The sequence below is a fragment of the Abramis brama genome, assembly GCF_963993115.1.
Source record: "Abramis brama genome assembly, chromosome: 1".
Lineage (NCBI taxonomy): Eukaryota > Metazoa > Chordata > Actinopteri > Cypriniformes > Leuciscidae > Abramis > Abramis brama.
Window position 1 is genome coordinate 50,841,870 of NC_139963.1, and position 23,637 is coordinate 50,865,506.

General features: G+C 36.9%; 1 protein-coding gene across 9 annotated transcripts in view; it reads left to right on the forward strand.

Annotated features, from left to right (window-relative positions):
* LOC311087210 (uncharacterized protein) overlaps window positions 1-23,637 on the forward strand; it is a 191,688-nt gene that overhangs the window by 138,298 nt on the left and 29,753 nt on the right. For 3 of the 9 annotated variants that reach the window (XM_084120473.1, XM_084120479.1, XM_084120474.1), the window contains exon 1: window positions 7,458-7,649. The exons of 2 other annotated variants lie outside the window; for them this stretch is intronic. The gene's annotated coding sequence lies outside the window, so the exon portion shown is untranslated. Of the gene's footprint in view, window positions 1-7,440; window positions 7,650-7,881; window positions 7,967-21,176; window positions 21,778-23,637 lie in introns of those variants that run through there. 4 more of the 9 variants (XM_084120476.1, XM_084120481.1, XM_084120477.1 and 1 more) reach the window with 4 other exon arrangements.

A 23,637-nucleotide genomic window follows, 5' to 3' on the forward strand; every position in this document is an offset into this window, starting at 1 on the left:
TCACTGTGGCCACGTTGCTTGGCAACGCCTGTATACGGGAGATATTAAAATGTGCGCTCGACTTAATAAATAAAAACCCTCACGATTTTTACTCTAAAACACATTAAAGTATTATTAATTGATTAAATATTTCTTTCTTTCGTAAGTAATGGTATAAGCGGGTTAATGCCCTTCAAGGTGTCCATTATCAGGTTTTAATGGACTTCGGCGGAGGCAACCGTCCGACGCGCAAGCCTCACCGTCGTCCATTAAAACCTGATAATGCAGTAGCAGTTTTAACATTAAGTGACATGGCATCTGACGCACAGAAGCCAATGGCACATGTCACTATGTGTATTGGCACATCCGGTGGCACATCCGGTCTTCATTGGCATGTGCCAGTGGATAGTGGCATGTGTCACTGACATTATTGGCATGTGCCAGTGGTGGATAGTGGCATGTGTCACTGACATCGCGACACACTGACACTGACATGTCACCTGACTGACACCGAGTCGCGGAACACCGTGTTGCGACACCTCCAGTAGTGACTGACAGATTAATCGAACACCTATAGCCTACTGACGTAATTGTGGCACAAAATCCTAAATAAATAGCCTAATTTTGTGATATTTAAAATATCAATTAAACAAATTAAAGTGCATTCATTTTTTTTTCTAACGTGTTATTTGTGTCACGTCTGTATTTGATTGGTATGTGCCACTGAATGTTTTGTAATACCAGTGCTACTTTATGTTGTTTATCTCGCAAAGTCACAAACTGCCCATTCTAGGAAAGACATAAAATAAATCTATCATCGGTCACTACTACGGATAACGTATTAACAGTTGCACAATCTCAATTGAGTTCCAATGGGGTCGCTGTGTCCATTTCTTTTACTGTCTATGGTATTTTCAGGCGCTGCGTAATTTCATTACGCCTGCTGCACTCATGGTACGGCAGTAAAGTTTCTTGATTATTACGCAGGAATGAGAGTATTCCTAGCCCTAGGAAATCGCATTTCTGTGCCATTTGCTACACACACACACACATACACACACACACACACACACACACACACACACACTTATTCACACTACATACTACTGATCTACTAGTCTGCTTATAAACTGAACAGAATTGTGCTGAACTTAATATTAAAGTATTCTAATGTAAAATCTAGATACTGAAACATATGTTTAAGAACAACAATAACTTCAATAGAGTCAATTACTTATAGAGTCAGATAACTAAATGCTCATTCTCCATCAACTGTTTTTTTATCCCATTATTGGTTCAAAATAGCACTGTAACCTCTAAGACTTACAATATTTTCAGCAGCTGTTAAAGGGGTGGTTGATCAGCTTTTTAGAAGGCTTGATTGTGTTTATGGGGTTAAGTCTAACATGTGTTCATGCCTCGTTAAAAAAACGCATTATTTTTCATATCTACTTTTATTCTGCACCGTTTTGTTTCTCCTTCTAAAACGGTCTGATGTGTTACTGGTTATAAGAAGCCTCTCCCTCAGAAATACACAACGGGCATCTTAGCGAAGTATCTAAGGATATTTTATTAAATATGTACAATAAATCATGGGAAGAAGGAAAATTACCACAAAGGTGGAAGGAGGCGGTGATAGTACCAATACATAAACCGGGGAAGGATAGTACAAATCCAGGAAATTATAGACCTATTGCGTTGACATCTAATATTGGCAAAATAATGGAAAAAATGGTGAATGAAAGGTTAATGTATCATGTAGAAATCAATAAATTCTTATCCAAATATCAGAGTGGTTTTAGGAGAGGGAGAAATACAATGGATCCGGCTGTGTGTTTAGAACATGAGATAAGGAAAGCACAAATAAATAGAGAAAGTGTAGTGGCTGTCTTTTTTGACATAGAGAAAGCATACGACATGATGTGGAGAGAAGGGTTGTTAATTAAACTGTATAAGTTAGGTATCAAAGGTCAAATGTATAGATGGATCAAGGATTTTTTATCAGACAGAACATTAAAAGTGAGAATAGGAAACAGTTATTCAGAAAAGTTTACAATTGAAAATGGTACTCCACAAGAAAGTATAATAAGTCCTTTATTATTTTCCATTATGATAAATGATGTGTTTGAAGATTTGGATAATGGGCTGGGCCTCTCACTCTTCGCTGATGATAGGGCAATCTGGAAAAGGGGAAGGAATATTGATTTTATTATGGAAAAATTACAGGAGGCTATTACAATAGTTGAAGAATGGTCATATAAGTGAGGTTTTAAATTTTCAGTTGATAAAACAAAAATAATGTTGTTTACAAGGAAGAAAATTGGAAGTGAGGTGAAACTAAAGTTATATAATCAAGAACTGGAAAGAGTAAAATATTTTAAGTTTTTGGGGATATGGTTTGATGAAAGAGTTACGTGGGCGGTGCATATTCAGAATATAATAAATAAATGTAAGAAAATAATAAATACAATGAGATGTTTAGTTGGTAGTGAGTGGGGGGCAGATAGGATGGCATTAAAGGCAATGTATAATGGATTGATTAGATCTGTGTTAGATTATGGGTGTGTGGTTTATGGATCAGCTGCAGAAACGTCTCTTAAAAAGTTAGATAATATACAGAATCAGGTATTTAGACTATGTACAGGAGCTATAAAAACTACTCCAATTACAGCACTACAGGTGGAAATGGGGGAAATGTCTTTGGAAATGAGAAGGGTACAGTTATCATTGAATTACTGGGTTAATTTACAAGGCCATAGTCAAGAACATCCAACACTAGACACGTTAAAACCATGTTGGGAAAAAGAGAGGAGGAAAACTAAAAGTTTTGGATGGACTGATACAGAAAGCAACAGAACTTAAAATTAATCAATTAAATGTTAGTCCTACTGTTCCATTACCAGTAATAAAACCTTGGGTACTTCCAGATGCTACAGTTGATTTTACATTGTTAGAACAGAGAAACAAGGGTAAGGAATGTAATTCATATAATGTACAGACATATATTAATGAGTACTACATGTTCAGATATACACAGATGCATCAAAGAGTTCAGACAACAAGATAGGAGTAGCATTTACTGTCCCAGAGTTTCATCTATCAATAAGGAAAAGGATCAGTGATGAGCTATCTGTTTATACAGGGGAAAGGGTTGCATTATTATTAGCAATACAGTGGATAGAAGAAATAAGACCTGTGAAATCAGTTATTTGTTCAGACTCATGTTCATCATTGGCTAGTTTACAATACAGTCATTCAGAAAGTAGACCAGATATTTTAATGGAGATAATGCAAACAATGTACAGAATTCAAATGATGGGGATTACAGTAGTATTTTTGTGGGTGCCTGCATGTTGGTGTCCAAGGAAATTAAATTGCAGATAAAGAAGCAAAAGAAGCAGTTAAAAACAATGACATTAATTTAATTGTTAATTTAAGTAAGAATGAAGTTAACCCTCATGTGGTGTTCAAAACCCTATAACACCTGTGGTGTTCCCGGTCAAAAATGACAGGCCCATGAAAAAAAGCTTATAAATCACTCATTATACCACATTTTCACCCAATCTTGGATTCAATCTTTTTGTCAACATGTTCTCTTTCAATTAGGACTGGTTTTATATTTTGATTTGCATCTGAATAATCATAGGCCTCATTTATTTGAGAGTAGGCATTTCATTTTTTGAGCAATTTTTTGAGTAATTTTTTAATAATTTTGGAAATATTAAATAAAATCTAAAGAAAATTGGTATTGTTGATCACACTAGTCTACTCTAATGTTTCACCAGGAATTTTGTTTTGAAACTTTTGTTTTGTAAAAAATATGGCACATAGTCACACTTGTGGTGTTCCCGGTCAAAAATGACCGGCCAATAAAAAATAGCTTATAAATCACTCATTATACCATATTTTCACCCAATCTTGGATTCAATCTTTTTGTCAACTTGTTCTCTTTCAATTAGGACTGGTTTTATATTTCTGTTTGCATCTGATTAATCATGGGCCTCATTTATCTGAGAGTAGGCATCTCATTTTTTGAGTAAAAAACAAATAATTTATGAGTAAATTTGGAAATATGAAAAAAAAATATGAAAAAATGGCTACTGTTGATCACACTAGTCTACTCTAATATTTCACCAGGAATTTTGTTTTGAAACTTTTGTTTTGTAAAAAATATGGCACATAGTCACACTTGTGGTGTTCCCGGTCAAAAATGACCGGCCTATAAAAAATAGCTTATAAATCACTCATTATACCATATTTTCACCCAATCTTGGATTCAATCTTTTTGTCCACTTGTTCTCTTTCAATTAGGACTGGTTTTATATTTATATTTGCATCTGATTATTCATAGGCCTCATTTATTTGATAGTAGGCATCTAATTTTTTGAGTAAAAAACAAAACATTTTTGAATAATTTTGGAAAAATTAAATAAAATCTGAAGAAAATTGGCACTGTTGATCACACTAGTCTACTTTAATGTTTCACAAGGAATTTTGTTTTGAAAAACTTTTATTTTGTACAAAATGGCACAGAGTTACTCTTGTGGTGTTCCACTGGGCCATTGAGGGCCATTGTTTCAGTTGGCCATTGAAAGTGAATGGGAGAGACATGTGTTAGAAGTCCATGAGGAATATCTTTAGATCTGAGTGATGGATTATGGTGAGTTTGGGCTCTTTTTAATCTTAACAATCTCATGTAAATAATGATGTGCCATTTTCCACAATTTATGCATGCTTCATTGAGTTATGAGTTAAAACGCGACATAAGTGCTAGGCTACATCTATATTCAAGGCTCTGTGTACGCCTGTTGTGGTTTGTGTGTTACAACTCCATTAGGAATATCTTTAGATCTGAGTGATGGATTATGCTGAGTTTGGGCTGTTTTTAATCATGATAGTCTGCTGAAAATAATGATGTACAGTTTTCTACGATCTGTGCATGCTTCGTGAAGTTATGAGCGAAAACCAAACGTGAGTGCTTCATGAGTATATACTTGGCTAGATGCGTCTGTGGTATTTTCTGTGTTAGAACGCCATGAGGAATATCTTAAGATCTGATTGATGGAATATATTGACTTTGGGCTCTTTTTAATCGTGAGCTCCTGCTGTAAATAACGATGTGCCATTTTTCATGATCGATGTATGTTTCATGAAGATACGAGTAAAAAGGCCAAGTCTAAGCTACCTTGATTGGCTACGTGAGTCTGTGCGTCTGTGGTATTTTTTTGTGATAGAACTCCATGAGGAATATCTTTAGTTCTGAGTGATGGATTATGTTGAGTATGGACTCATTTTAATTGTAAGCATCTGCTGTAAATAATGATGTGTCATTTTCCACAATCGGAGCATGTTTCATGAAGTTACGAGCGGAAATGTGTCTAAAATTCAGAATCCATACATGGTTTACACATGGGTCTCTTGAAGGGCTTCTTTTAGAAAAACCTAGCTCAAGTTTAGTAAAAAGCCTGAAACAATTATGCTTGTTGTATTCTACTCATTGAGACCTTTCAAATGACATATGACACAGGACTATCTGAGCTGTATGATGTATTTGACATATTGCTGAATGTAATACAAAAAAGTAGTTTATAAATTAGGATTTTTTTTCTTCTAATTATCAGCAAATAACTCGCACTACTTAGGAGTTTATCAAATTGGCTACATTCATTGTAAATTTCAGACTCTAAGCTTTCAAATGACACCTATTTTAAGTTGATCAAGGTAATAGTTTTGAAAAATATTATGATTATTTATTTCGCAGCTAGGTGGCGCTTGCAGGGGGTACACTCAGTTTTAGAGTGATAACTCAGCAGTCGTTAGGAGTTGATCAAAGTGATTAGATGCATTAAAAAGCTGAGATTCTAAGCTTTAAAATGATACATATTTTGTGTTGTTCCATTCATTGGATGCATTGGTCTCTCCCATTCACTTTCAATGGCCCATTGAAACAATGGCCCACAATGGCCCTCAATGGCCCAGTGGAACACCACAAGTGTAACTCTGTGCCATATTGTACAAAATAAAAGTTTTTCAAAACAAAATTCCTGGTGAAAAATTAAAGTAGACTAGTGTGATCAACAGTGCCAATTTTCTTCAGATTTTATTTAAAATTTCCAAAATTATTCAAAAATAATGTGTTTTTTTACTAAAAAAATTAGATGCCTACTCTCAAATAAATGAGGCCTACGATTAATCAGATGCAAATAGAAATATAAAACCAGTCCTAATTGAAAGAGAACAAGTTGACAAAAAGATTGAATCCAATATTGGGTGATAATATAGCATAACAAGTGATTTATAAGCTATTTTGTGTAGGCTCGTCATTTTTGACCGGGAACACCACAAGTGTGACTCTGTGTCATTTTGTACAAAATAAAAGCATTTCAAAAGAAATGTCCTGGTTAAACATTAAAGTAGACTAGTGTGATCAACAGTGCAATTTATTTTCATATTTTTCTCAATATTGCCAAAATTATTAACAAATAATGCTTTTTTCACTCAAAAACTGAGGTGCATAAGCTCGGATAAATGACTCCTACAATTAAACTGTTTGAAAATTGAATACAAAACCAGTCCTAATTGAAAGAAAACAAGTTGATAAAAAGATTGAATCCAATTTTTGGGGATAATATAGCATAACGAGGGATTTATAAGCTATTTTGTGTAGGCCTGTCATTTTTGACCGCGAACACCATAGGTGTAACAAGGTGAAAAAAAAACACAAAAAAGTAAAAAAAAAAAAAAAAAAAATTTGGACAAGTTGTTATAGTCTCTGTGAACAAAGTCACTAAGTTTCAGTTCAATGCGATAACATTAACTAGTATTTTCAGGAAAAAGAAAATCTTCTCCAGTCAAAAATGACATGAACACCACATGAGGGTTAAGAGTATTATCAAGAAGAGATTAAAGGAAAGGAGGCAAAAACAGTGGGATGAGGAGAAAAAAGGTCGGTGGTTCTATAGAATTCAAAGGAAAGTGGGAGAGATGAGAATTGCAGGGAAAAACAGGAGAGAAGAAATAGTAATATCAAGGATGAGATTTGGACACACAAGATTAAATAGTACACTTTATAAAATGGGTAAACATGATACGGGAAGATGTGATTATTGTTGGCAAGAGGAAACAGTAGAACATGTTTTAATGCATTGTCAGAAATATGAGAATGAAAGAAGGTTGTTAATTCATAATTTTAAAAAAATAAAAATGCAATTTATACCAAAGTATATTCTGCAAAATAACTCGAGAAATGAGTGTTATATTTTTATTCTTCAGTTTCTTGAGGAATCTAATTTGTGGGAGAGAATTTAAAAAAAAAAAAAAAAAAAAAAAGAAGTTGTCTTGATCCACACTCCATACCAGTTGGTGGCGGAAATACACCATTTTGTTGTTTGGCAACCGCCAATAAAATTCAAGAAGAAGAAGAAGAAGAAGAATACACAACGGGCTCTGATTGGTCAGCTTGGCCCAGTGTGTTGCGATTCGCTAACCGTCTAGTTCACGCTGTCCGGAAACGTCCGTTACCAGTTGCATGTGCTTCGGTGTAATCAATGTAAACACATGCGTCAATATTACTTTATCAATTTCAGCCCGAATCAGACTTAGAGAATATTGGTGGAGAGGAATCGAGCAGAGCTTGTGCACGAACGGCTGTTACACGACGTTTCAGAGAGGTATGTTTTTTTTCTGTAGATCAGTCTCATACTGAGTCTCATTTCTATACGCGGTTATTTGTATGCTTCTGCTGTTTATGTTCAAACACGCAGAAATATCCATGCATTTCATACAATCGTTCTACCTCATAATATCACAATCCTCGAATCCTCAGCACCAAAGCATAAAACGTACATGTCGTGACACATAAACAGCTTCTGCTTTTAAAGTGGGAACCTCTCCATCTTTCAGGACAAGCTTTTTGGTGAATCCGGTGTGAACTTGCTTAGATCCACGACGTTATGACTCAATGCAACTCTTCCTCTTCTCAACATGGGTGTGTGTTTGTATGGGTCAATGACGTATAATGATTTAACCTGTTAAGCTGTAACCCCACTTTTGAAAAATCCCAAGAAATGACATACCCAAACTGAAACAGATACAGTTCATGAACCCTTTGTACTAAAAGCACAAGTATGATCTCATTTGAAAGCTGACACCTGGCAGTTTATTGTAAATGTAGAATTAATTATTGTCATAATGACAAAAATTGTTATAAATAGCTTCAAAGTTTTGTAAAGTTATTAGAAATTATTTTTTATGAAACATCCTCATGAAAAAAAAATTGAAGTTGGCACTGGAGCAATCTAGAAATGCACTACAGCTAATGCCACATGTCTAAACATTTTATGTTTAAAATCTTAAGATAATAAGTCCAAAACTCTGTATTTAGTGAAATGTTTTTCAAGACCATGTCATGTGACTTTATTTTGATTTGACGCTAAAATGCTACTGATGTTTATTGTCATCTTCTAACCATCTATCCAGTATATTGTCTTTATTGTTTTGTGGTGCAAACGAGCCCCATTCAGTCTCAGTCTCCCCCTGCACACATTCACACCTCTCCAGCCTAGTTATGGCTCTAAATATGCATTTCTTTTGTCTGCATTATAGTTACTAACGACTGGCTATTCACAGGCTATTCATAGGGTTTCAGTCACTAATTTCTTTTCTTAAAGTTCACCCTTACATTTTAAACTGTATCAAATGCATTTCTTGAATAAAGAAACATTTCAGTAAGCATTCAAAAAATAATAAAAATATAACTTCTAGGTGGCAGGTGCACCTAGGGCTAGCTAGCATGTTAGCTTAGCACACCATCAATACACGACAATTTATGAGATTAAAACCATGTTTGTGCTTATAAACTTACTTTATAAAGCAAATCGAGTATATTAAATAATTTTTTGTGATCTAATTTGGCTTCAGATAAAAAATCAGACAGAAAATATACTATTGGATAGTGTTCTGCACAACGATTCTATATAGATTAGCATTACATTATAAATATAATCTATTATTATGGAAATACCTGGCATGGATTGAAAAACACAGGTAACTCAAATATCATAGCAAACATGTTTATTGTCTTCAAAACTGCATGTTACAGCCATAGTTACAGCGCGATCTCGTTAGCTTTGTGTGTGTTCGAGGCTTCCTGGATTGTCACATGATTATGGCACTTCTTCATGTTCTAATACTGTGCACAGGGCGGCGAGGGCGCCCTCAGGCTATTGGTATGAATTCATAACACAGTATCAGAGTTATGCAAACGCTCATAATGATTACATCGACGCATTTGGGTATAAATTCAATAAATATTATTCCTGTCTATAGAAATCTGATGTGAACCTATGAGAATATATCAATATTTCTCCAAATCTGCACATTTTTGAGCTAAAGCCCTGAGGCACGTTGTTTTGTGTATCGCTGTCATGACGACGGCACGGGAGTTTTTTTATGAATGAAAGCGGCTGACGCGCATAATTCATATCAAAGGTATCGACTAATTTTTTCATTTCATAACTCCTGAAACAAATTAAGAAATAACTGTCGCTATAAGTTTCTCAGAATACAATAGTGGTCAAATTCTGAAACTTGAGTCTTATATCTTTTTAATGATGTATAGTTTGTCAAGGTATAACATTAAATCTGATAGTAACTTTGAACTATATATAAATAAAACCGCTTCAGTGCGTCCGCGCTCTGGCAACGGTTAACAGGTTAAGACAGGCCAATTTTAAAATACTAAAAATAATAATATCTGTTGCAATTGTTCAAACATTAAGGATGTTGTGTACACCTAAATCATTTTAAAAATTTAATTTAAGTGATTTTAGTGTTTTTTCATCTAGATCAATTGTCCGTAGCCTTAAAAAATGTCATGTGGTTCGACCGTGATTTATCTTAAATTTATTAATTTCCTTAACATTATTTTACAAGCTCTTAGTAGGTAAAGTGTTTAAAAACCAAGTATTTGCATTTCTTTTGAGTTTTTGTAAATAATGATCTCATTTTTTGTTCTAAAATTTCTGAGTTGCCTTCTTAAATCTAGTTAACATTATTTTTCCTGTAAATCACATAAAACTGATAGAAATGTTTTAAAAATATAATTTACTAAAGCATACTGTATCTGTGATTCATATTTCAGACACAGAAATAAGATATTTTATTTTAAATTTAATACAGTGATTGCTTTTATTGGTCACACCACATAAGTGGTCGCTCCAAATGACACAAAGACCTTATATAGTTAAAAATCTATTTAAAGATATCAATGAACAATACATTTACAAAAAATTGATTTAAACCAGATTTTATACAAATTTCACAGAATTTTCCTGAACATAGCCTAAACATTTAATAAACTTTTTTTTTTATAAAACTCACGTCACAAACACAAGTGCACCATTTAATTTAACTTGATTTAGAATTTCTTTCTAACAAATAATAATGTTATAGATACAAATTATTTCATAAAAGTATTGTATACAGTTAACATTTGGGGTCAATAGTTTTTTTTAAGTAATTAGGCTAATACTTTTATTAATCAAGGACACATTCAGTGTCACATTCAGGCGCAGGCTATAATGTTACGAAAGATTCTATTTCAAATAAATGCTATTCTTTTGAACTTTCTATTCATCAAATAATCCTGACATATAAAATGTATCACAGTTTCCACAAAAATATGAACATTGATAATAATCAGAAATGTTTCTTGAGCAGCAAATCATTAGTGACTCTGGATCACAAAACCAGTCACAAGTCGCACAGGGTATTTGTGGCAATATCCAACAATACATTGTATGGGTCAAAATTATAGATTTTTTTCTTTTATTCCAAAAATCATTAGGATATTAAATAAATATGTTGTAAATGTCCTACCATAAATTTATAAACATTTATTTTTGTGAGTGAATAGCAATATCGCAAACATAAATGGACAACTTTAAAGGCGATTCCCTTTCAAGGCGGTCACTTCGACATTACGTCACTGACGTATATGGGAACTCCTTCCTTCTCCATTTCACTGAAATCTTATAGGCTAACGCCAGCTGGAGACAGCTGGCCAATTGACGCGAACATGCAAATGCTGACCGACCGCGGGCAGTATAAATAGCGTGGGCGCGACAATTACGTCAGACTCTTTTTCTTCACGCTAGAAGTCTTATCTGAAGTCATCGTGGAAGTTGCAATAGAGGTTACTCACCATGTACCCTCCCCGCATCCGATGGCTGCTACTACATGCCAGATATGTGCGGGTCCTTTGACTCGCTTTACCCTAACAAGGATCAACCGAGGCCGCACTCAAGGACGACAGGCACGTGCCGGACAGTGCGCCCCCTCAGGGGAATAAACCCGGGCATCAGCGGGGATGAGGCCCACTGCCGCCAGCAGGCCGCTGGTGGGCCCTCTCCCGCCCAAAGACGATACTTTAGCCCGGTACCTCAGCAGCAGCCAACGAGCGCATTGTACAACCCGCTCGCCTGCACCCAAACACTGTTTCTATAGCAACTCAAGTCTTCCTAGCCAGTCTAGGGAAACGACGGTGTTCAAGTCCCGCTGCGGCCGGACTTCCACCAAAACTTCTAAAGAACAGGCTACTTCACGAAAGACTCCGTCTTCCACAACGTCCTAAAAGTGGTAGTCGTGCGCAAGACGCACGTCTAGAGAGACGAGGCAAAGGCATGGCCGAGTCTAAAAGAAAATTGTGGATGTTATGAGTCTCTAGACGCCCCGCTCTGACAATGGGAAGTGCACAGCCGCAATCCGGTGAGTGTTTACCCCCCTTCTAGTCAGTCTTGACTATGGGGTTGCGCAGTCGTTACCGCTTATGCTGTTGACGCTGGGCCTACGTAACATTACATATTGATGTGCTTACAGCTTATGTTGTCAGGCTGCCCTGTATCTTTCAGTGCAACTGGCCAAGCAACTACGTATTCACAGTTGTCGTCGCTACGCCACTGACGCTGTGTTTATGTACACACTGCACACTGATATGTGTTATAATTTTGCCGTTGTATATTGCCCTGTATCCTTCAGTGCAATGGCTATTCTGATTACTACGCAGTGCGTATTCACCGTTGTTGCGCGATGCAACTGACGCTGTGTTTATGGACACACCGCACACTGATATATGTGTTATGATTTGTGCCGTTATATATTGCACTGTATCCTTCAGTGCAACTGGCCATTCAACTACGTATTCACAGTTGTTGTCGCTACGCCACTGACGCTGTGTTTATGTACACACTGCACACTAATATGTGTTATGATTTGTGCCGTTATATATTGCACTGTATCCTTCAGTGCAACTGGCCATTCAACTACGTATTCACAGTTGTTGTCGCTACGCCACTGACGCTGTGTTTATGTACACACTGCACACTGATATGTGTTATGATTTGTGCCGATATATATAGCACTGTATCCTTCAGTGCAACTGGCCATGCAACTACGTATTCACAGTTGTTGTCGCTACGCCACTGACGCTGTGTTTATGTACACACTGCACACTAATGTGTTATGATTTGTGCCGTTATATATTGCCCTGTATCCTTCAGTGCAAATGGCTATTCTGATTACCGCATGTTCACAGTTGTTGTGCAACGCAAATGACTGTGTTTATGTACACACTACACACTGATGTGTTATAATTTTGCCGTTGTATATTGCCCTGTATCCTTCAGTGCAATGGCTATTCTGATTACTACGCAGTGCGTATTCACAGTTGTTGCACGATGCAACTCACGCTGTGTTTATGGACACACTACACACTGATATGTGCTATGATTTGTGCCGTTGTATATTGCCCTGTATCCTTCAGTGCAAATGGCTATTCTGACTACTACGTATTCACAGTTGTTGCGCGATGCAACTCACGCTGTGTTTATGGACACACTACACACTGATATGTGCTATGATTTGTGCCGTTGTATATTGCGCTTTATCCTTCAGTGCAATGGCTATTCTGATTACTACGCAGTGCGTATTCACAGTTGTTGTCGCTACGCCACTGACGCTGTGTTTATGTACACACTGCACACTAATATGTGCTATATTTGTGCCGTTATATATTGCCCTGTATCCTTCAGTGCAACTGGCCATTCTGATTCAACTATGTATTCACAGTTGCTGTGCGATGCCACAGACGCTGTGTCTATGTACACTATGTGTGTGTTATGCTTATGCCACGATATTGCCCTGTATCCTTCAGTGCAACTGGCTATTCTGATTACTACGTAATCACAGTTGTTGTGTGATGCAACTGACACTGTGTTACGTACACACTACACACTGTTATGTGTTAGGATTTATGCCACTATATAATGTTGCCGTTGTATATTGCCCTGTATCCTTCAGTGCAATGGCTATTCTGATTACTACGCAGTGCGTATTCACAGTTGTTGCGTGATGCAACTGACGCTGTGTTTACGTACACACTACACACTGACATGTGTTATGAATTTTGCCGTTGTATATTGCCCTGTATCCTTCAGTGCAAATGGCTATTCTGACTACTACGTATTCACAGTTGTTGCGCTATGCAACTGGTGCTGCGTTACGTACACACCGCACTCTGTTATGTGCTATGATTTATGCCATTGTATATTGCCCTGTGTCATTCAGTGCAAATGGCTATTCTGATTACTATGCAGTGCGTATTCACAGTTGTCGTGCGATGCAACTGACGCTATGTATACGTACACACTACACACTGATATGTGTTATGAATTTTGCCGTTATATATTGCCCTGTATCCTTCAGTGCAAATGGCTATTCTGATTGCTGTGTATTCACAGTTGCTGTGCAATGCCACTGACGCTGTGTTATGTACATTGATATGTGTCTATGACTTATGCCGTTATATATTGCCCTGTATCCTCAGTGCAACCGGCTATTCTGGTTACTACGTATTCACAGTCGTTGTCGCTGTGCATAGTCACAGTTTGTCGCTACGGCGACTTGCGCTGCATCTGTGTACACACTGAAGCGTTATGCTGTTATGTTGCCCTTCAACGTAACCGACCATTGCGTTTGAACTGCGCATATTCATGCAGTTTCAGTCGCTTCGACGACTTGCGCTGCATTATACACACAGATGTTTTAAAAGTGCACACTGATGTGTTATGCTGTTATGTTGCCCTCTATCCTTCAGTGCAACAACCAGCTGTCCTATCTAACTGTGCATATTCACAGTTCTGTCGCTACGGCGACTACACTGCACTTATGTACGTACAAGGATGTGTTTTTGCTATTTTGTTGCCCTGTTTCCTTCAGTGCAAAACTAGCTGTCTTATCTAACCGTGCATATTCACAATTTCTGGATGTATGTACATACATGGATGCGTTATGCTGTAATGCTGCCCTGTTTCCTTCAGTGCAGCTAGCCATCCTGATCTAACTGTGCATCTCAGTTCTGTCTCTACACAGTTTCTGTCGCTACGGCGACTACGCTGGATTTATGTACATACATGGATGCGCTATTCTTGCGCACTTGTGTTATGCTGTCATGTTACCCTGTATCTTAGTGCAACTAGCTATCCCAGTCGAACTGTGCATATTCACAGTCTCTGTCGATATACGGCGACCTGCGCTGCATTTAATTGCACATGGATGTGTTCATGCTGCGGTGTTGCCCCGTATCCTTCAGTGCCTATACTGAGCTACTGCGTTAAGTTGGCGCTACAGCGACCGATGCTGTTATGTACATGTGCTACGCTGTTATGTTGCCCCGTTGCCTTCAGTGCAACTGACTATTCTGTACTAACTCGTATACTCACAGTTCTAGCTACGGCTACGACTGTGTTTGTGTACTTCTGAGATTCTATGCTATTATGGGGCTATTATCTAACTGCGTATATTCACAGTTGTTGTCGCTACGGCCACTAGCACTGTGTTTATGTACATTCAGTTATGTGTTAATTTGAACTTCCGTACATCGGCTATAGAACATCGGCTATGTTCTACAAGGGAGTGTCAGTTTCCTTGTGTCCCCCTTACTGGCCTTTCATCCCCGGTTCATGGACCTGAGAGTTATGGGGCTCCCCCATGACAATCCCCCTCAGGAAGGTCCTGCTTCTACAGGTGATCGGCACGATTGGCACCCCAGCCCCAAGCTGTGGAACCTTCTTGTGTGTCCGCTGCTGGGTCCATAGTTGAGCAAGACACTTCACACTAATAAGTGCTGAGAGCTTCCTTGAATATGGCCTTCCACCTGCTCTCGCCCCAGCGAAGCACTTTGGAGACCTACGCTCATTCTAAGTGAAGGATGTTGCATTGTCTCGGACCTGGTGACTGCAGCGTCACTCTCCATCCGATACCAAGCTGCGTTCCGAAGTCGCTTACACCGTTCAGAGCACAGTTTGATCCCTGCCCGCCTTATCTGCTGAGCCGTCAGCCTCGCATGATGCCGATGCTCAGAGTGCTGTTGGCCCTGTAAGGGCTTTGCGGATGTACGTGGATCACTAGGCAGCAGTCTGACTAGCTGTTGTGTGCTTGGTGGATGGTACTAGGGACGTGCTGTTTTATACTGAGACTTTCTCCTAAATTCGACGCTTTCAATGTTGGCTTAATGCCTACGGGATTTAGGTATGCTGGCTGTCTTCTCAGAACACATTCGCCAGGGTTTCAATTTTGGTGCACTGCCTATAGCGTCGTGGGTTCGGTGAGTTTTATTAAGTGTACTCATGAACTGTTACCACCAGCTGTGCAGTGGTCTGCATTATGCGGAGTTACCATTGCTGCTAACTCTGTGTTATGACTTAAGGTTTCACGGCTGTTTCCGCATTACGCAGTAGTTTTCTATATACTGTTACTCTGTGTATGGCTATAGGTTATGCAGCTGTCACCGCTATTGCCGTCGACACTGTGTTAACTCTTGTGTTTGAGTGCTTATGGTGTTGTGCTGCCCTGTCCAGTGCAGCCTTCGCTTCATTGCATTGGATATGCAACTTGGTAAGGTCGGATCAGATGTTTCTTGGTCTAGTTTTGCCTATCAGTTCGAGTGCTCCTGGCGGTGCTGCTGGCTTAGAACTGTTCTCTCGTGGGAGTGTGGCTTGACCCCGTTCAGGGCTTATCTTCACTGCGCTCACGGCGGGATTCTATACAGTTCCCATATACGTCAGTGACGTAATGTCGAAGTGACCGCCTTGAAAGGGAACGTCTCCGGTTACTATCGTAACCTCGGTTCCCTGAGAGGCGGGAACGAGACATTACGTCAGCCGCCGTGCTCGCCCGTTTGATCAGCTGTGCTAGCGTTCAGTCTTGATTCTGACGTAATTGTCGCGCCCACGCTATTTATACTGCCCGCGGTCGGTCAGCATTTGCATGTTCGCGTCAATTGGCCAGCTGTCTCCAGCTGGCGTTAGCCTATAAGATTTCAGTGAAATGGAGAAGGAAGGAGTTCCCATATACGTCAGTGACGTAATGTCTCGTTCCCGCCTCTCAGGGAACCGAGGTTACGATAGTAACCGGAGACGTTTTCTCAATGTTTCGAATTTCGATTTTGTAGCACCCTTAGATTCCAGATTTTCAGTTGTATCGGCCAAATATTGTTCTATCTTAACAAATCATACATCAATAGAAAGCTTATTTATTCAGCTTTCATATGATGTATAAATCTCAACTTAAAAAAATTGACCCATATGACATTGACCCATTGAGTGGTTTTGTGGTCTAGGGTTACATATTAGAATGATTTCTGAAGGATCATGTGACACTGACAGTTTACTATATATTCACATAGAAAACAGATATTTTAAACTGTAATAATATTTCACTCTTCTCCTATCAAGGTACTCCGCTCTTGCTGCAGGGTCAGAATTTTTTCACTTGGCAGGCAGTGGCAAATAGATTAAAATAGTTTTAAATAAATAAATAGGCAATAATAAATACACTACAAATGAATGCAGTATTACTAAACTGAAATTACATGCTCTAATTTTTTTTTTTTCATTTTTCTCATATTGTACAAAGAGTGAACATAAACTGTCTGAAATATATAAAAAAAATCCCAAATTGCATAAAAATCGATTCCAAATTATACTAAAGTAAAGTACTTTTTTTATATAAACCGTCGATTGAATATAAAAGCATAAACTGCCAATCTAGGACATATATCTATCATGTAAAACAGTCTGCAGTGGTCGCACCACATGATATTTGGTCGCACCACATGATATTTTCAAATTCATTCATAATTTACAGGCACAGAATTGACCACCTAAACAAAACAAGCTAGCTTGCCAAAAAAGGTCACTATGAAATTTATAATAAAAATATATATTTGTAGAAATAACTTTAATATTACATTTTTTTGAGGTCATATCACATGACATCCAAATTTGGCAACTACATACCAACCATTACAAAGGTTTATTTTTTTTTTCCAATTTGAGAGAATTACAAACCTGCTTGCTGCTTCCATGGGTCCTTGGTAAATTGGTTTATGATGTAACTTCCTGTGTTTGAATAGTTTTCAACATATAAGTCCCAAAATGGTAGTTCTTTGACGGTCGCACCACATGATATTTCATAAAATGGACATCATCGGACAAAGTTTGTTTGTATATTATGATGGAAATATAAATGCAAATGCTTTGAATTTTTTTAAAGGATTACAAAACATTTTAGAAATCATGCCAAATAGTGCAGAATATAAATTTGAATAAATTCAGAGTAATTTCAAAGATGTTTTCAAAACAGAAGTTATGGCCGGACGGTCGCACCACATGATGTTTTGACACTTTAAACAACAAAAAACGTAACAAATAAGTAAAGGTTTTCTTCGGTAATGCGATAAATCACGGTAATGAATATACACGATATTGTTATCACGGGCACTTCAAAATACCGTGAAAAATATCAGAATTTATATTTATAGAACGCGCATTAGCTTATTTTCCATCAACCGCTTACACAAACACTGCGTATATGCTGCGCAAAACACGTGCGCACTCTGATGTAAACAATCCCCACATGTAGAAGCACTGTGTGCATGCGGCGCAGTGCGCACTCTAGTCTAGTGTAATGAATCCTCACATGAAGAAGAAGCATGGCGGAAGGAGGAACGCTGCCGACGATTTATCCCCCTTCTAAAAGCAGGGCTGTCAACTCTACGCATTCAGCGCTCTCATCCATTTTCTCACGCAGAGAAAAATCATGGAGCAAAGAGGACACTGACACCGACAGACTAAACAGAGCAGGTTACTTTTGATATGAAAAATATTCTCAGCTCTTAGGTTCTGTCCATTTTATTACGAAATTCAGACAACAAATACCGTTTTGGTGCTTGTAAAATGTGACGTGACCGATCGCTGTAGCGCCTCAGTTAAAGCAAACCGATTATCTGTTACTTTTTATTTAAAGATACAGTACAACTTACCGAAAGGTATTTATGCCTCATAATATCGAACAATCAGTGTTTTTCAGCCACGGAAAGAGGTCAATAAAACTGCAGGTGGACAATTATGTCACAGAAGGTTACATTTACCTCAGGAAAGCCATTTAATGATCAACACGTTAGTTGACTAGAAAAAATAGCTATAGACAGGAGTATTTTGCTAAATATGTGCACTATATTACGTTTGTATTATATTTTTACTTGTGTCATAATTGTTATTATAATGAAAACCAAATTGTATTTAATTTAATTTGTTAATTTTTAACCTTTTAATAATACCAGCTGACAGGGCTCTCTGTATGTTTACAGCATTATATGAGATATATTTTTTCTTGAGAAAAATTAACATCTAGGCTATCTACTGTAGCCTACCTAATATTTATCCAAAGAGTCAATACTGAATCAAGATTGAAATCAAATCCCAATAATTGAATTGAAATCGTGAAAATTGTGTAAAATTCTGTTTAGTTACCAAATGTTTTGACAATCACAATTACACCTATTGTAAATCGCAGCATGAAATTTTGATACCGGCACATGCCTGGTGAGTACATACATGGGAGAGGTACTACAAATATGCAGTATCTTTTTAGGCATTTAATCCCATTTTTGCCTGAAAAAATGCAATCGGACAGAAAATGTAGGCGTCACGTCATTGACCCATATTTCATTTTTTCATTTATTTCACACACGTCATATTAAAGACAAATACAAAATTGCAGTAGTTATAGTTATAGGATGATTATTGTGTGAAAAGGGGGAACCCCAAAGAAGCTATTAAAAGCTTTTAATAGGGGGCCCAAAACCAACATACAACAAATAAATAACATTAAAAAAAAAAAAAAAAAAACTAAATCCATAGACACAAATAAATAATATAATAAATACAACAAGACACAACAAACAGCCAATCCCAGCACAAGTATAATACTGAAGTATTCAAATGGTGTATGTTAATAGCATTTTTTACCTTAAGATGTTTCTTGAAAGCGGAGACAGAATGCAAAAGTTTAAGATTTTCCTCAAGCTCGTTCCAAATCTGCGGACCTCTACAGACTACACTCAGGCTCGTACATTTCAATCGTCTTATTTTTCCAGTAATTAAATGTTTTTCCCTTGTATGATGTGTATGCTGGGGTCGACTGATTGGGACAAGTTCACACAATCGGTAATTTAGCTTATGGACAACTTGAAATATCGTACAGGCATTATGAAAAGCATTATATTCTGTAAGTCTTAATAAACCAAGGCGATAAAACAAAGGACGCAAAGGGGTATTTTGCTCAGACCACGTTAATACCCTAATAATTTTTTTCTGTAAAGACTGTATTTTTATCAAGTAGCTAGTAAAAGTGTTACACCATATAACGTTACAATAATTTAAGTGTGACTCAAACAAGGTTTTATATAAGAGGACAAGTGTTGACTGTGGGAGAAAATTTCTTACTTTGAAAAATAGTCCAACGTATTTTGATAATTTGTTTACTAACTGATCAATATGATATTTAAATTGTAGACATTCATCAATACAGACTCCAAGAAATTTAGTGGTGTTTACTCTTTCAATAATTTGTTCATTAATTTTAAGACAAACATGCTTATTAGCCAATTGATTCTTTTTGGAATGAAACACAATGTAGTTTGTCTTGTTTATGTTAAGAGATAATTTATTACACCGTAACCAGATAGCAACATTTCTTAGCTCTCTATTTATTGTTTCTTCCATCACATCTGGACTCTTATGAGACATAAATAAGTTTACAGTTTACATATACAGCTGTATAGCTAATACTAGCCCTGAGTGAATTGATAGAATTATTTCATGCCGTGTTTCAGACTTATCCCTTGATAAAACATGAACAAATACATACAGTGAACTAGAGTATTTGTATTAGGCTATCTGGCATATATTTGGCAGTAATATATTATTTCGCTACAGCCACAATGTAACACTAAACTGAAAATGGTATAGGCTATTTTAGTTTAGCAATGTAACTGTAAGAAAAAGTTCAACAAATAGCCTACATCTAGGAATATAAAAAAGTATGAATAATAAATATATATATCTTTAAAACTTGATGACCAGAAACTTTTTTTTTTTCAATAAAAGGCATGTCAGTTTATTTTTAATCTGTCATAAGCTGTATGTTCAAGCGAACATGTTGTGTCGTAAGTTTAGTGCTCTGTCCCTGTGAAGATCTCACTCTTTAGAACATACTGTACACCATTGTACACTGCCTATCTGTGGTGCCGCTATAAGCAAGGTAACATTAGAAAGCTCATAGTGGCTTATAATGACAGGCTGCTGCTAGAGTTCCAAGAGACTCCAGTGCAAGCCATATGTTTGTTAGTGCTGGGGTACCTACCTGTGCTGCAGTTTTACGCAACTTAATGTATAGATTTATGGTTAGGGTGTCTGAGTCAAAAAATGACCTGCTGTGTTGGCTAACCCTAGACGAAGTTCTGTAAGATTTTCGTCCAGACTGTGGAACCATTGGCGTACATGTCTGTATGTTAGACACTGAACACTGTGGAAGGTTTCTTTTACTTGTTGTATTTCTTTTTTTTTATTCTTTTTTTTATGTATTACTATGTATGTGTCTTGTATTGTATTATGGATCCCTCTGGGTCTGAAAATAAAGTTTAATTATACACAAGTTCAAAAAAAGTGCAACAGTAACTTATACTCAATCAAAGTAGTCTTTTAAAAACACTAGGTGTAGCCACAGTGTAGTGAAATAAGAGACTTTAATAGACAAATAAACCTCAACTTAGGGCTGGGCGATATGGCAAAAAAAAAAATCTAGGTTTTTACATCAGGTTTGACCGATTCACGATTTCGATTTTTTTTTATTGTGTAACTAGTCAACTTAAAACATTACAACAACATGACTTAAGTAACATTCTCTTTGTAAGTAACTTGAAAAACCATTTGGTTAAGGAACATTGTATTTTTAATGGCCATGCCATACTTGGTCAACAAGGTGTAAATAAATGTAAAACAAATTCACGAGTTAAATATCTTTGCAGAAGATTTGAATAAAATATGAAAGTAGGCTAAATATTGTGCAATTTGAATGAAACATTAAATACTTTTACGCGCTGCGCAAAAACACTTCGAGGCCCAGAGAGAAGGAAATTAAATAGTGGAATAAAGTCGTTATTTTTGTTTGTTTTTGCGCACAAAAAGTATTCTCGACGCTTGATAAACTTAAGATTGAGCCACTGATGTCACATGGACTACTTTGATGATGTCTGTATTGCCTTTCTGGACGTGAACAGTGACACGTCCATTCATTGACTTTAATGGAGGGACAGAGAGCTCTCGGACTAAATCTAAAATATCTTAAACTGTGTTCCGAAGATGAACGGAGGTGTTACGGGCTTGGAACGACATGAGGGTGAGTCATTAATGACATAATTTTCATTTTTGTGTGAACTAACCCTTTAAAGATGCTAGCAATGTTTCAGGGTTTAACCAGTTCAGTCCTGGGTCCGTTTCTCTGGGCGTTTGCTAGTATCAAAATCCAAACTTCATCAAAATAAAGATATTTCTAGGAATAATCACTCTTAGACTTGTCTTGACAGTTTTCTGAATCTCCACAGAATGGTTTTGTTTTAGTTAAGAAAAATTCTGATTAATACCAAGACTAATACTGTGTGAAGCTGCTTTGATACAATCTGTATTGTTAAAAGCGCTATACAAATATAGTTCCAATAGTTCCAACAATAAATCCAAAAAAGGGAAAAAATAACAGAAAAGTGTGTAGGCCTTCAACTGAAATTGCGGCGCTCAGAAACAGGGAACAAAGCCTTTTATACTGTCCCTGTCATTGGGGCAACACAAAACCAGTTTTAATCATGCGTCAAGCGATCCAAATCTCTCCTGCAAATGTAATATTTCACTATTGGGGCATTCAAACTGGCTTTCTAACATAAACCCTCTTACAATGTTTATTAACTTTTTTATTCAGTTACTCATGGACTTTATTCATGGAGACATTTGTCTGAGAACTCGTATCATGTGTTTTCCGTTGTAGCGAGAGGCCCATATCTATGGCGTTATTTTCCTGTCAAATGTCGAGAGCGCATTATTGTAGCGCAAAAGTACATTAATATAATCCGCGAGCGCGAATCTCTCTGCTCGCGCGCGGAATATAAATGCGCGAGCGCGAATCTCTCTGCTCGCGCACGGAATATGTGCCGAGTGCGAATCTCTCTGCTTGCGCGCGAGAACTGGGCACGCGCTCTCAGATACACGTTGCTCTTGTAAGAATTTTCTCTGGGCTCGCTCAGAGAACATGCCTGCACTTAAAACGTGTTCAGTGCAATCGCGGATCTCTCCTCTTTGCTTAAAGTAAGCATGTATGTGCTTAGACTGTGTCCCGTGCGTTCGCGCATGCCTAAGTACTACTCTTCAATTTCTTCTTTTTTTCTTTTTTTTTTATTAATGCCAAGGTATCAAAAATATAACTTACATAGCAAAAATGTACAAATTACATACAACGGAATAAAGAAGGCAAAGCAGCATATACTGTGTGTATATATATATATATATATATATATATATATATATATATATATATATATATATATATATATACTCATACATACATATAGCCTGTATATGCTCATAAAAAAATAAAAAAAAACAGAACAGAAAGCTGTAATGAAATAAAAAAGTTTGAGACAAGTTTATTGTCTTAAGAGTTTTAAGATTCTTAGATAACGAAATGCTTTGGATGTATTGTTGGACCTCTCTCTTCTAAAAACAATGAATAAGGGATTCTGCTGAGTGAATTTGTGAATGTGAAATTTTGCAAGGAACAATAATAGATTAATAATAAAATACTCATTCAATCTAGCTTTTGAAAAGGTTTAAATCATAAACACAAGTTGTTCTTTTTGTGGTGCCCCTGATGAAACTGCTCTTCATATCTTCTGGGATTGTCCTCACACACAGTTATTTTGGGTTGAATTTTCTGCTTCCGGATTTCTCTTTGCTTTTTAAGGATGCACTGTTTGGTTTCTTTAATATACAAAAAGCTAAATTTAATGAGTATTTTATTATTAATCTATTATTGTTCCTTGTAAAATTTCACATTCACCGTAGTAAATTCACTCAGCAGAATCCCTTATTCATTGTTTTTAGAAGAGAGGTCCAACAATACATCAAAAGCATTTCGTTATCTAAGAATCTTAAAACTCTTAAGACAATAAACTTGTTTCAAACTTTTTTATTTATTTCATTACAGCTTTCT